The following is a 13,404-nucleotide window of genomic DNA, read 5'->3' on the forward strand; positions in this document are numbered from 1 at the left end:
TTCCCATTTTCTGAGTTTTTTAGAAAGACAAAGAAAAGGAAGATTTTGTTAGAGGAGCCAAAATTCCATAGCCCTCTTGTAAGCTGCTTGTTGTGTTTGGATAAGGGGTAAAATGACCAGAAAAGAGCTGGGATTAGCAGAGTATTTTATTATACCTAAGAACACATGCCCAACTTCATCCCAGTTTCTCTAAAAGTTTCCAAATGGACAAAATAACAAGGCGTGACAAGGAACAATAAACATGCTAACGTTTTACTACAACCACACCTTCATAACCTGTGTATTACCCTGGCACGGCTGTCAGTACTGAAATAGCTCAAGAATAAGGATGAGGAAGAGGAGGAGATGGAAAAGAAGGTACAACAGCTGTTATGAAAGTCAGGATGTTCCAAATTGCATGAACTAGGAAAACTCAGAAAGATACACCTTGTCACTATAATTTTCAGAGCATACTTAATAAATTAAGGAACAAAGAACCCTAATCACAAACACCATTTTCAGATAGAGCACATTCTTACTTGTAGAAGGCAGTCTGCTGTGTTTGATGGAGTAATTAGAATTAAATGAAAAATCCCCAATCTGAAAATGTCATTAGAAAATACTCATTGTCAGACCTGAGAGTTTTATAATAAATGTTGTTTTCTTTTGCATAATGCTTAGTGATTACCAACTTACTTTACTTTTAATAGATTTCCTTTGGTGTGTTGTGTGTTTATAAGTAAGCAAGCTGATGTTATTCATTTGGGCTGTTCCTTGCAGAGACTTCAAAGCTATTCTTAATCTCCACAATGTGCAGCACACCATTCTAAAATAGTTGCATCAATTTAACAAATTTTGGTCAATGTTATGTTAGTGATCTTGCTTTGAAGTCTATCATGTATTAATTGTCTGTTTTGATATTTCTGATTCTCTGTCTCTTTCTTTCTCTCTTTCTCTCCAATGAAGCTGTGCTGTAAGTCAGGCATGTAAGTTTGAGGGACAAATTTCCTGAGTAACCCAATTGTTAGATTCAGAAATATCAGTTTGGAAGGGATTGTCAAACCTTCATTTATAAATGACAGTATTCTGCAAAAGGAATTCTAACAAGACACAAAGAACCTAAAAGTTCACATGCGATACAAACCAAAATAAACTTTAAATAATCATGCAATAGAAAGCAATAAGAAAGAACCAAAAGTAAAATCAATTGGACTTAGATATTTAGAGAAAATGCTCAGAAATAACAATAAATGTGTGAAAATGGTTCAGGTTTGTAGGGATCAAAAAATAAAATCAGAAACTACAGCCTAAAGATTTTTTGATTTAGAATGGCAAAATCAGAATGATGGTGATCTCACATGTTATATTGATAGAGATATAAATGAGTACAATATTTTGGAAGGGAAATCAGTATGACTACTTGAAGCAACAATTTTATTTTAGGAATTCATCATGCGGGAATACCTTCCTGATGGGAAAAGTGAGAGATTTTTAAGATATGTTGCTGCTACAGCATTGTTTGTGATAGAAATACATTGAATAATCTAAATGTCCATTAACAGATGACTGATTAGATAAATTATGGCACATCTACCTAGTTCAGGATTAGAAAAAAAATTATACCCTGGCACACAACAGAGATTCAAAAAATTGTGATTATCTAGAGGGAAAAAAGAATAATAGATGTGAATGAGAGTTGAACACAGCATTGCTTTTGTAACTCACACTATACTGGCTATGGAATGATTAAATGAGACCAGGTCTTGAGCCTCACATACAAAAAAAAAAAAGAAAAGAAAAAAAATTATATTTATACATATTTTATAATAGCATAGGCATAAAAATGTCTGTGAAAATAACATACAATACATTTTATAGGGAACAGGACAATTTTTATTATAATAATGCACATATTAAAATTTATGCATATACAATTAGAAAGTAATATCTTCATAAAAATATTTCAATGTTTTAAATATTTAAATTATGCAAACCAAGTTCTTAGTGGTATCACTTCTGGAGAGAAGAATATATATATATATATATATGTATTATACACTCACATATATATGTACATGTAGTCACGATATCGGAGAAAGCAATGGCACCCCACTCCAGTACTCTTGCCTGGAAAATCCCATGGATGGAGGAGCCTGGTGGGCTACAGTCCATGGGGTCACTAAGAGTCGGACACGACTGAGCGACTTCACTTTCACTTTTCACTTTCATGCATTGGAGAAGGCAATGGCAACCCACTCCAGTGTTCTTGCCTGGAGAATCCCAGGGACGGGGGAGCCTGGTAGGAGGCCGTCTATGGGGTCGCACAGAGTCGGACACGACTGAAGTGACTTAGCAGCAGCAGCAGTCACAATATATTCATAAATAATTAACTATTGCTTTTTTATTCTAGGCTTACAAAGCAACATTTAATTTTAAAATGTTTTGTATTTTGTGTTTTGTATTTTGATGCTATGGAGAATATAAAAAGAATTTTTTTTTAAATGAAAGACAACCTTTTATCCAAGATCCTCTTTTTAATCATTTTTTTTTTAAATAAAAACAGGAATGAAGTAACTCAAGAAAAAATTAAAACAAAACAAAAACTCACTGAAAGCAGAAATAGCTTCAAGACATCTAGCTACTTGTGGCCAGATACGGATGCAAATAAGAAAGGCATCAAATGAGATAAACCAATAAAGGAGAAGGTGACAAGAACATAAAATAATGTTACATGGAAAAAATAAGACACGGAAGAAAGAAGATGAGTTCAGAAGAATGTTAAATGAAGACATATTTAAACTTGATATGCTGTATATTTTGTTAAAACTACAGATACAGATATCATAAACTCTAACTGATGTGCCCAATTGAAGAGATGGAGAATCTTTGAAGAAAAAAACTGAGCAAAAGAAAATGTGTTAATATGCAGATCAGGAAAGAAATCAAGTAAAAGAGAAGAAATCTGGGAAAAGATGTGGAAACAGTGCAAAAGGAGCTTAATTATGGAAGGGAAGAAAACACTGGAAATTTCTAATTGGCCAGCCACTTAAAATTTTCCCTTCTGGGTTGTTTAAAATATTGGCAAATGTTTCACAGAGATGCATAAACACACAAAACATATTTGAAATGGCTCCATCAGTAGATAAGAATTAGGTTCACTAAGTTTTTTGAAATAATTTATGTCTCTGATTACCTGCCACTGCTTTGCTTTCCTTGAAATGTTCCCTAAAGGAAGTTAAGGACAGGTCTTTCTGGATCACAGATACTTGGAAAGCAGGAGAGGAGGAAGAACGTGTGCAAAGAGAGATGTACGTGGCTTAATCTGTTATAGGGCTGTTTAGATTTGAACCTATTTTCCTGTAAGTGTATACATCAACCTTGTCAATTTTCAAATTAAATTATCCAAGCCAACTATAAAATTGCATATTTTTCAAAACACCATTTTATGATTTGCACAACTTAGAATTGCAGCTTGAGAAAATTAAAAGGAACAGGGTGGTCACCAGGAAAACCTAATTATCATAAAGTGGTTATTCAAGTATTTCAATCTGTTTATGGAACTGTATCATTTAAAAATAGACAGTGGTTAAGGTTTTTGATCGTTCAGTATGAAAGAATAATGAAGGGGGGGGGTATTTAATAGAATTAGTAACACTTGTAGCCTATCAGGCTGGTCTCCTAAAGAAATGCAATTTAGCAAAATGAGTGTGGTTGGAAACTCAGGCCAGAATAACAACTTTCTTCAGATCCACCCAAGACTTATACAGTGGCCATTTCAATTAGCATAATGGTTCAATGTTCCTTGGGAAGTGAGGTCTTTTGTTTGGGATATTTCCTAATTAAAGAAGCCTGTTTGAAGTGGGATCTAATTTTAACTTTGTAATGCCAAAATATGGCTTGAAGAGTCTGTTTTTATTTCAAGATATATTGGCTTTGCATTTCCAAGTTGAGATAGCTGTCATTAAATGTCCACAAAGCTCATATTTAAGACAAGAAAATGGAATGGCAGGGTATGAAGTAACTGGCATCAAAATTAGTTCTCGCTTTGAGTTAATATTATTGAGTTGATCATTTGTTCTATTATTATACTTCTTATTTATAAATGAAATACAGGTAATAACAGGAATCCCTAAAGTCATCTTTTAATTACAGGAAAGTCAAGTAAGGAGAATCAAGAACTTATTGCTGGTACATTTTTCTTACACATCTTAACATATATCTTGGAACTTCAAGTGCAAGAGTGGCTTTTGTTGTTTCTGTTGTCGTTTAAAACTGACTGGTATTAAGACCACTTGGATGATTTCAAAACACTCTGTAAAGTGTCCTTTAAAAAATGTTATTCATAGTCCAACTATTTTGTAAGCTAAAATTGTTGCCGCCTTTTTTATAGATGAGAAAGAGACAGCTATGTAGCGACTTTCTAAGTGAGAATCAACAGTAAGTACATGAGGCATCCAGGATAAAAATAAACAAGTCCTCTCATTTCCAGTCCACGTTATGAATCACAGTGCTCCAGACATTCGTTAAAATGCTATAATTTTGACTAAATGTATACAAATGAGGGAGGTTCGGGAAATTATTATAATAGACATCAGAGAAAATATTTCTTCAAAAATTGTATCATTTATAAAGAAGCAGCGTTGTTTTTAGCATGTTTCTATAGATGCAGCTGGTAAATCGTGTCTCAGTCATGTCTGATTTGTTAGGCAGTCTCTTGGATGATCTCTATGAGCCCTGCTTCCTGGTATTCATGTCCTTCTGTAATCTCTGCACTTAAGTGAAAGCTGGACTTGATGAAGTCCAGCTTCTAGAGAACAGAAGTTTGCAGGGGAGATGAAATGTCACTTCGACCATTATGTTCCTTCCTGTATGGAGATACCCCTGTGACAAGAGGGAAGCCGTCAGACAACATTCTGAAAGCCTCTGAGACTCTCAGTGTAACAACCCCAGAGGAACTGAATTTGGACAACCGTGCTAAACAGTTCGGGAGTGGACTTTCTCAAGAAAGACTTTAGATGAAACCTCAGCTTTGACTGACCATCTAACAACAACCTCCTAAGAGACTTTTGCCTAGATATCTGACCTGGAGAAACTATGAGATAGTAAATATTTGCTGTTTCAAGTTGCTAAATTTGTGGTAGTTTGTAACACAGCGAAAGGCAACTAACACAATGGATCCCCTTCAGACCCTTCTCCAGCCTCACTTAGGAAAAATTAAAGACTGGAGGATGAAGAAATGAGACATCTTGGTTCACAGTTAGTATAAGACACAATGAAGATGAAACTCGGGGTTTTCTGGGGAGTTCATAGCAAATCATGGCACAGTGAAGTCAGAAAAGGAACAGGGTGGTCACCAGGAAATCTAATTATCATGAAGTGAACACCTAGCTTGAACAAATGGGAACAGAATGTCCTATATTTTGTCAGTCTGGAAGGAAGGTCCCCATGACCATGTTATGACATCGTTCCGTCCCTAAAAAATATTTCATTTTGTGTATAAACCCAGGTCACTTTAACTAGAAAAAAAATCAGAAAGATGTTAAATTGTCAAGTGTTTGGTTTTTAATGCTATTTACATACAATACTACAGACTTCCCTGGTGGCTCAGTGGTAAAGAATCTGCCTGCTAATGCAGGAAACGCAGGTTCCTTCCCTGGGTTGGGAAGATCCCTCAGAGTAGGAAATGGTAACCCAGTCCAGTATTCTTGCTGGAAAATCCCATGGACAGAGGAGCCTGGTGGGCTAGTACATGGGGTCACAAAGAATTGGACACAACTTAGCGACTAAACAAGAACAACAGATAATACTATAGTCTTTTCTTTGTAACAGTGAATCTGAACTTGTAACAATATTTCAATATAATAATAATAAGCATTCATCAATCACTGCAGTAAATACTTTTATTTATTAAGTGAGCCATTAATATGTCCAGTAATTCTGAGAGATAAGAACTCTTACTATGCAGTTTTTAAAGAAGAGTAAATTGAAGTTCAAGGATATTGAATGATTTGCCAAAGTCAACAGCTAGAATTTTGTGGTCCTGGGATTTGAACTCAAATTTGCTGTTCGAGTGCCCCTCCCTAACCACAACCCTATAGTTCCTCTCTATAGAGTAGAAAGTTGTAATTAGTACCACTTAGATTTCAGGCTTGGTTTTTTACAGATGAACTGCATGTCACTATTACAACTGGCATAAGTTATAACCACTATGCTAAACACTCTAGTGAATATAAGAGTAACATAAAAATGTCTTTACAAGTCTTTTAGTTGGCTTTGGGAAGTATGGAATTAGTAAGGGAAATTAAGTCCATATATTAGCATTTACTAAGTCATAATGACTTAATTGACTACCAGAATTTCAAAACTGAAGGCAATCATGAAGAAAATGGTCCAGTGAGAAGAGGTCTCTAGTATATCGTGGAATTTAAGCTATCGTTTAATAATGGTTATGAGTCTGTCATTATTCAGAAAAAGAAATAAATATCATTTTCAATTCCATAGCAGTAGCCATAAGAATATAACTTCCATCTCTTTTGAAGTAAATCAGACAAATTTTCTGTAAGTGACCTAATCAGATATTGACCTGAAATCTGTGGAAGATATTAGAAACTCCAAGATCCACCTTGGAATTGGTATTGTTCTGGAACAAACACAAAGCAAAATGCATGACAACACTTGAAGATGAATTTGTTATTAATTAGATCCTGCCTAGAAACTCTGAAAGAACAATCTATCTGGAGAACAATGCTCTTTGTAATGATTACTCTGAGGGTTTTCAGTAGTGTCTTCTGAGCTTGAAGATTGTAGTCCGATATAGAAGAAATCCCTTGGAATGAATGAATGACCGTGGGCAGAAAATAAACAAAATTGATCCTGTATATCAGTACACTTGAGTTTGGAGGAAATTGAGCAAACTCTGGGAGATAGTGAAAGACAGAGAGGCCTGGCATGCTGCAGTCCATGGGGTTGCAAAGAGTCGGACACAACTGAGTAACTGAACAACAGAAACAACAACTTATTCATTCATGATTTGAGGAGCAGTTAATGTCAAACACAGCCACCTCTGCCATCACTGAAGATAACTAGCATGTCTTTCGTAGGCTGTATTCTCAGAAACAGACTCAGACAGAGAGCTGTACTTGGAAGGTTTGTTGGGAAGAGGCACTGGTAGCTACTTGTGTTAGGAAATGAGGAAGGTGGGAATTGAGAGAGAGGAAGTTGACCCTCTGTGTGGTACAGTGGAGTATTCTGCCAATTGTATGGAGAACTGGATGGCTCTTCAGAATTATCTCCGCTTAAGATAATGGATCTCTGCACTCCATCAGAAGACAGACAGGGGCCTAGCCTTGGGCAATACAGTTCTCTGCTTTTGAGGGCAGCATGCAGTAAAGAATGCAGCCATGATGTTAGCAATCAACTTAGCTAGCATGTTGTGGAAGACTGAGCTCTTGAAGAGTATATCTGGACAAAGCCCTACTGGGCACTCTGTCTGAGAAGTGATGCTAAATTCCAATGAAGAATTTTTTAATAAGGATCAAAATGGAACAAAGCTAAGGTGAGAGAGAACTCTTGTCTCAGTAGCGCAGCTCCTCAGTTCTGCAGCACCCCTCACAGCTTTGTAAAGCCCAGGGCTACAGAAGCACTATCACCCACTGCACCTTCCATTCCTTTTTTTTTTTAATATTTATTTATTTATCTGGCTGCATTGGTCTTAATTGTGACCACAGAATATCTGTTGCAGTGCACCAGCTTAGTGTCCTGCAGCATATGGGATCTTAGTGCTAGACCAGGGATAGAACCTGTGTCCTCTGAACTGGAACTTGGGTTCTTTACCACTGGACCACCAGGGAAGTCCCTCTATTGTTTTTAAATCTTGTTCTCACCAGCAATAGAAATAATAAAAATAAGAGCTTCTCATTCTTTTTCTCCTTTTCTGGCCCACTCTAAGGAATGTCTTTAAACTGACTCTGATTTCAGGAGACATGAAGACAATTTCTCTTCTTTTGTGCAGTGGGAATGCCACCTCAGACAATGCATTAGAGTCCACTTTTAGAAGCTGCAATTCTGATCCTCAATTTATTAAAATATGTCCTGCTGCTACTGCTGCTGCTGCTAAGTCGCTTCAGTCGTGTCTGACTCTGTGCAACCCCATAGACAGCAGGCCACCAGGCTCCACTGTCCCTGGGATTCTCCAGGCAAGAATACTGGAGTGGGTTGCCATTTCCTTCTCCAAAATACATCCTAGTCCACCTCAAGTCAGACAAAACCTGACTCTAGACTACAGACACAGGAGTTGCTAAGGGTTCTACACTATGGATCTGACCTCTTCCTATAATTACTATGTTACCTTAAAGATGAAGCAAATGGTGGGTGAGGAGGCATCTCTGGTGGTCCACTGGCTAAGACTTTGTGCTCCCAGTTCAGGGGGCCTGGGTTCAATCCCTGGTCAGGGAACAGGTTCCCACATGCTACAACTAAGGCCCAGCACAGTCAAATAAATAATAAAAATAAAACATAAGTGAATACTTTTTAAAAAGATGAAGAAAATAGAAATAAGAAAATAAAGAGTTATATTCCTATCTGCCTTTGCATTTATCTAGAATATAATTTGTGGCATGTTTTCACATTTCTCTTATGCCAGTATGATGGAGTGGAAAGCACACACAACTTTGCTTAAGTGGCAAGAAGAAGCCCATGAGTTCTGATGAAATGGATATACAAAATAATAGAAATAATAGGATTTTTTCCTTTATAGAAAAACTCCAAATAAATTATTTCTTAGACTGATTTTTCTAATAAATGTAGTAACAGCAAAAGTAAACTGCATTCATTTTAATGTATATTATGTAATTTGAGCTTCAAAACAGTCCTATGAAGCACTCTGAATTTCATTTTATTAAACAGAGTTTTAGGAAAATACATTATTTTTATAAGGTCATACAACTAGATAATGTAGACCATGGGTTTAATTCCAAGTCTTGCCTTTCATAGAAACCATACTATCTAACAAATTTCTTCCTTTGTTTATATTAAGAGTCACAAACACTATGAAAGTTGTGAAAGAAATTTAAAAAGTAAATATTAGGGAGTACAATAAGTACTAGATACAAATAAAATATATTTTATTTAATTTTTGAATAGTATTGCATTTATAAAAAAACTGTGGACTGTAGAAAAGGTCCACAGTGTAAATTTTACTCTCACTGTATCTTCCTTTTCTCTTCTCGTATCCTCCAAAATAATCTTTTTTATTAGACTTTTAGTATGTCCTTCCAATGCAAATACAAGTATTCTCTACATTTGACACCAAATCTCACTTTTCTACGATTTCTCATTTTTACATAATACATAAACAGAGAATTTTTCATATCAGGACATAAGAAATTTTTCCATCCTTTATTTTTTATTGTAGCATATTAGTGTATCGAATAAGTAAATTGTAATCTAGTCAACAATCGCCACTGATGGACTTTGGGGGTTTTTTTTCTCAAGCTTTTCCAATTACAAATCGTGCTTATGTGTATATCATGCTACCTTGCATACAAGAAAATTGGATCATAAATCAACAAACTGATGCATTAATGTGTAAATCAATATATATTGAATGGATATAAAAGTGAGTATGATCTACGAAGGAAATCTTTCAGTTTACATTTGTTCTAGACTTTTGACTTTCACTAGTATAGAAACATAATCTCCAGTCAGGTTTAACTTAATTTATCCAAAGAATGCTTTAAGACTTGAGGTTCAATGGCTCAGGTGGTAATGAAGTGTCAATTTTACCTTGTGCAACTGCCTTTGCATTTAGTCTTAAGGGTGGAGATCCAGATTCAGGGCAGAATCTGGGTGGTTCTGTGCCCTGGGCCAAACACCAACACTAAATACAACTTTAGCAAACGTTTTCATTATTTGGGTCTTTTTCTTTTTTTTCTTAACAGGAAAGCAACTTCTGCTTGGAAATAGATCCAGTTGTTATTCATATGTATCCTTTTTGACTGTCAACATATTCGTTGGCACTCGTGAATTATTCCAGTTGCATAGATCTATAAGGAAGTGTGGTTGGAACCCAAGAAACTATCTTCTAATCCACTTACAATTGGACCTTCTCCTTGAAATTCTCAGAATTCTTCTCCTCATAATTCAACCAAAACTAGAGTTTCCGCTATGGTCAGTTCTCCAGTGCCATCCTGCCTTAGGTAATTAGACCAGGACAGAGGCATAACTTGGTCATGCAGAACTTTGTCATTCCTCTCGCAGAGACATTCAGAGAGAAAATCAAGTTCAATATGCCATTTTTCAAGAAGTAAAATGTTGCTTAGTTTCCCTGAAATGAACATTGAAATGTATATACTTAGAAAGCTATTGCTCAATCCATCCAATTAATAAGGAATTTTAGTAGTCCAAGTGAAAACAGATAATTAGAAAGTAACAACTTCAGTAATACTGAATAGATATTATTTGCTTCATCCCGGCTGTATTTTTCAAAGGAAAATATAACAGTTTAATATTTATGTTTACACGATTCATAAATGACAGAGTGAAGTCAAGCATAAAACCAAGGTTTTCCCCTCCGGGACTGGTGCTGTGAGTGAATTGCCAACTTTCAAAGTGATGGAAGAGTGTTGATCGACCTAGGGATAAGATCCAATCAAAAGGAATTCTGTCTTATCTGGATTCAATTTTAGAAAACTTTTGGCGATTTCACCAAAGTAAGTCAGCCAACCAAATAAACAGATCCACTGAAAAGAACTTGTATAATATTTCTTGAAGTGGAGCAAAGGACCTGCGCGTCATCTACGTGGATATAGCTGAGTGGAGTGTTGTCTTCCATAGCTGTGTGTGTGTAACGTATAAATCTCTACAGCACTTGGAACTAACCCTGAAAGCCCCTAATTATGCAAGGTCCATAATCTGTTGATGATACCTGGCTGAAGAAAACTGGAATTAAATAAGAAACAAAAGCAACAAACATTGCATAGGATTGAAATGCATTTTAGTAAATATCCCATTGGAAGGCAGCAGCCACCCAGCCAAAAGGAGCAGGAACTTGACAAAGAGCCTGAGAGTGTCAGCGAGACAGACCATTTTTAACGTTAAGAAGTGCAATTTATGTGCTATGAAAGGACAAAAATCCTGACTGAAATTCATTCTAGATCTGATGACAGTTAAGATATTCCTAGAGCTGATCGTCAGTGACTTTCTTCCACTGCTCTTAGTTAAATTTAAAAAATAAGGTGATATAAGTTAGTCATGTTGTCCTTTGTGAGCAGCATTTTTCTTTTTCTTTTCTTTTTTTTTTTTTAAGGAAAAGAGTTACAATTGCAGATTTTAAACATGATGGCAATTTACCAGAAGTCAGAGATTAACTAGGAGGGTTAAACTGAACCAAGAAAACTGAGAACAGCCTTTCACCAGTGAGGAAGGCCAAGGATTAGGGACTGGAAGTGGTTGGCTAAAGCGCCAGGATAATATCATTTAAATCCTCAACAGAAAGCAAATTAAACTGAGAGAAATCTTGATTGCCAGATTTATATGGACTAAAGGATACAAAGTAAATTCAAAACTACCAAGAATTCCTATGTGTTGAGAATCAAAAAATGTCATCAGAGTAAATATTGAAATCTCTTCGAATAAGCAATTTCAGAGACTTTAGGGTGACAGATCCAAAACTAATTGAAAGAATTCCAGAAAAGTGGATCAGGCCACCTTAAGAGCCAGGGAGACAAGCAAAGCGGCAAAGGACAGAACATTTAAAGGGACAACATCACATTTAGCTTAATAATATGTTTTTTCCTTTTAATTTATAGTAAATTTTATATTCAGATGAAAACGATTCTCAGGCTACTCTATTGTTTTGAACCTGGAAGAAACAGCTTAATCTACTCTTCCATATTTTCCAACTACACTTTTTAAGAGAAAACACAGTCGTTTTGCTTATTTTTCATTTGTTCTTATTCTTCCCACAGAGAATTTCTGGCATTGCATATCCCTACCATCCAACCTTTATTTTCATAGTTCAGTCTGAGCTACCTATAAAATATCTTAAGTATTGCAAATAGTGATCATTATTTTAAAGGCATAAAATTGCTAGTGACAGAAAACTGGATTTTTTTTAAACAATGTCTAGTATATAGGATCTAATCATCTCCATCTGACATTTGTAGGTAGGATATATTTGGTGACCAAAATACTTGACAGATTTTCTTTTAAGTGTAAAATAAAAGCCTAGTGTTCAAAAGAGCCATGAGGACTAATGGAAATCTGACTGATTTTTTTTAGACTGGAACAAAAGAGATCTGCGAGGCTGTCACCTTTACCAGCACTTCAAGGGATACAGAAAAAGCCAGAACACTCTTAGGACAAGCTTCAGGACAAACTAAACATATCACCTCAGGTTATCTGAATTTCAGTCCGTGTGAAAAGTCAGTCCTTTAAGTTAGAACAGACGATGGTATTGCCACCCCAAGCAGGACCCAGATTGTGATAGCGATCAGGGCAGTATATACCTGCTTTTAATTAATTAGGCCACTTGATTCGTCAGAAAAGAAGCCATTTCCTCCAAAATGCACGGAAGGGAAGGCTATGGTGTGTTCCAGAGGATGGCAAAACAACCTCTTAAACTCTTCTAACCTGAGACCTTCTTTGAAACCATGCAAGTTACGCAGGGCGAGCTAATGAACTGTGAGTGCACAAGTGAGCCTGTGCGAGGATCTTCGCTAAGAAGAAATGTACTTTTTTGTGGCACTTAAATTTCAAGCGGAAGCTGCTCACCAGAGCCTGATTTATTGCATGCGGTCTGCAAAAATCGCCGGAATGGAGCTAAATGTTCTGCAGTCTCACACACACACACTCATAATAATGCTCAGACATGTACATGTGAGATGGGCAAAATAAAAAAAGATTATTTTAAAAACCACCACTTGCTTTCACCCTGTGGAAGACAGCCAGAGGGACAAGTAAGAAAGTCTATCTGCAATGAGCACCCTGCCACTCAGTGCCACTCATAACTCTAAAATAGTAGCAGTGGGAACCATACACAACTCTGCCCATGAAATCCCTTTCATATGCAGTTTAAACCCAGATCACAGAGTGAGTCAAAGCCCAACAGAGGTTAAATAGCAATCCCCAGCAACTTGCCAAAAGATCACCAGAACCGGAGAACCCAGGAGGGGGGACAGAAAGAAGGGGTGGGGAGGCGGCGCTGAGACGGGCGGGGGGGGGGGGGGGGGGGCAGTGTGTGTGCAAGTCCTAACAGCGTCTGTTCTAAAGCCATGCTCTCCCAAACTCATTAGACACTCTTGTCATAATGACAAGGACAAATCAGGTCAAATTAAAACCCAAATCAACTACAGCTTTTGTTGTTTCAGACAGAATTTACCACAGATAAGCTCTCCTTTTTACTTCCATTGTGTCCTTTAAGGCTCT

General features: G+C 36.5%; 1 long non-coding RNA gene across 1 annotated transcript in view; it reads right to left on the bottom strand.

Annotated features, from left to right (window-relative positions):
- LOC129627237 (uncharacterized) overlaps nucleotides 1–12,454 on the bottom strand; it is a 66,218-nt gene extending 53,764 nt beyond the window's left edge. Inside the window, exon 1 of the long non-coding RNA XR_008702502.1 lies at nucleotides 12,369–12,454. This is a non-coding gene — a long non-coding RNA (uncharacterized LOC129627237). The remainder of the gene's footprint in view (nucleotides 1–12,368) is intronic.
- Nucleotides 12,455–13,404: the final 950 nt, after the last annotated feature.

This window comes from Bubalus kerabau, chromosome 14, assembly GCF_029407905.1.
Source record: "Bubalus kerabau isolate K-KA32 ecotype Philippines breed swamp buffalo chromosome 14, PCC_UOA_SB_1v2, whole genome shotgun sequence".
Lineage (NCBI taxonomy): Eukaryota > Metazoa > Chordata > Mammalia > Artiodactyla > Bovidae > Bubalus > Bubalus kerabau.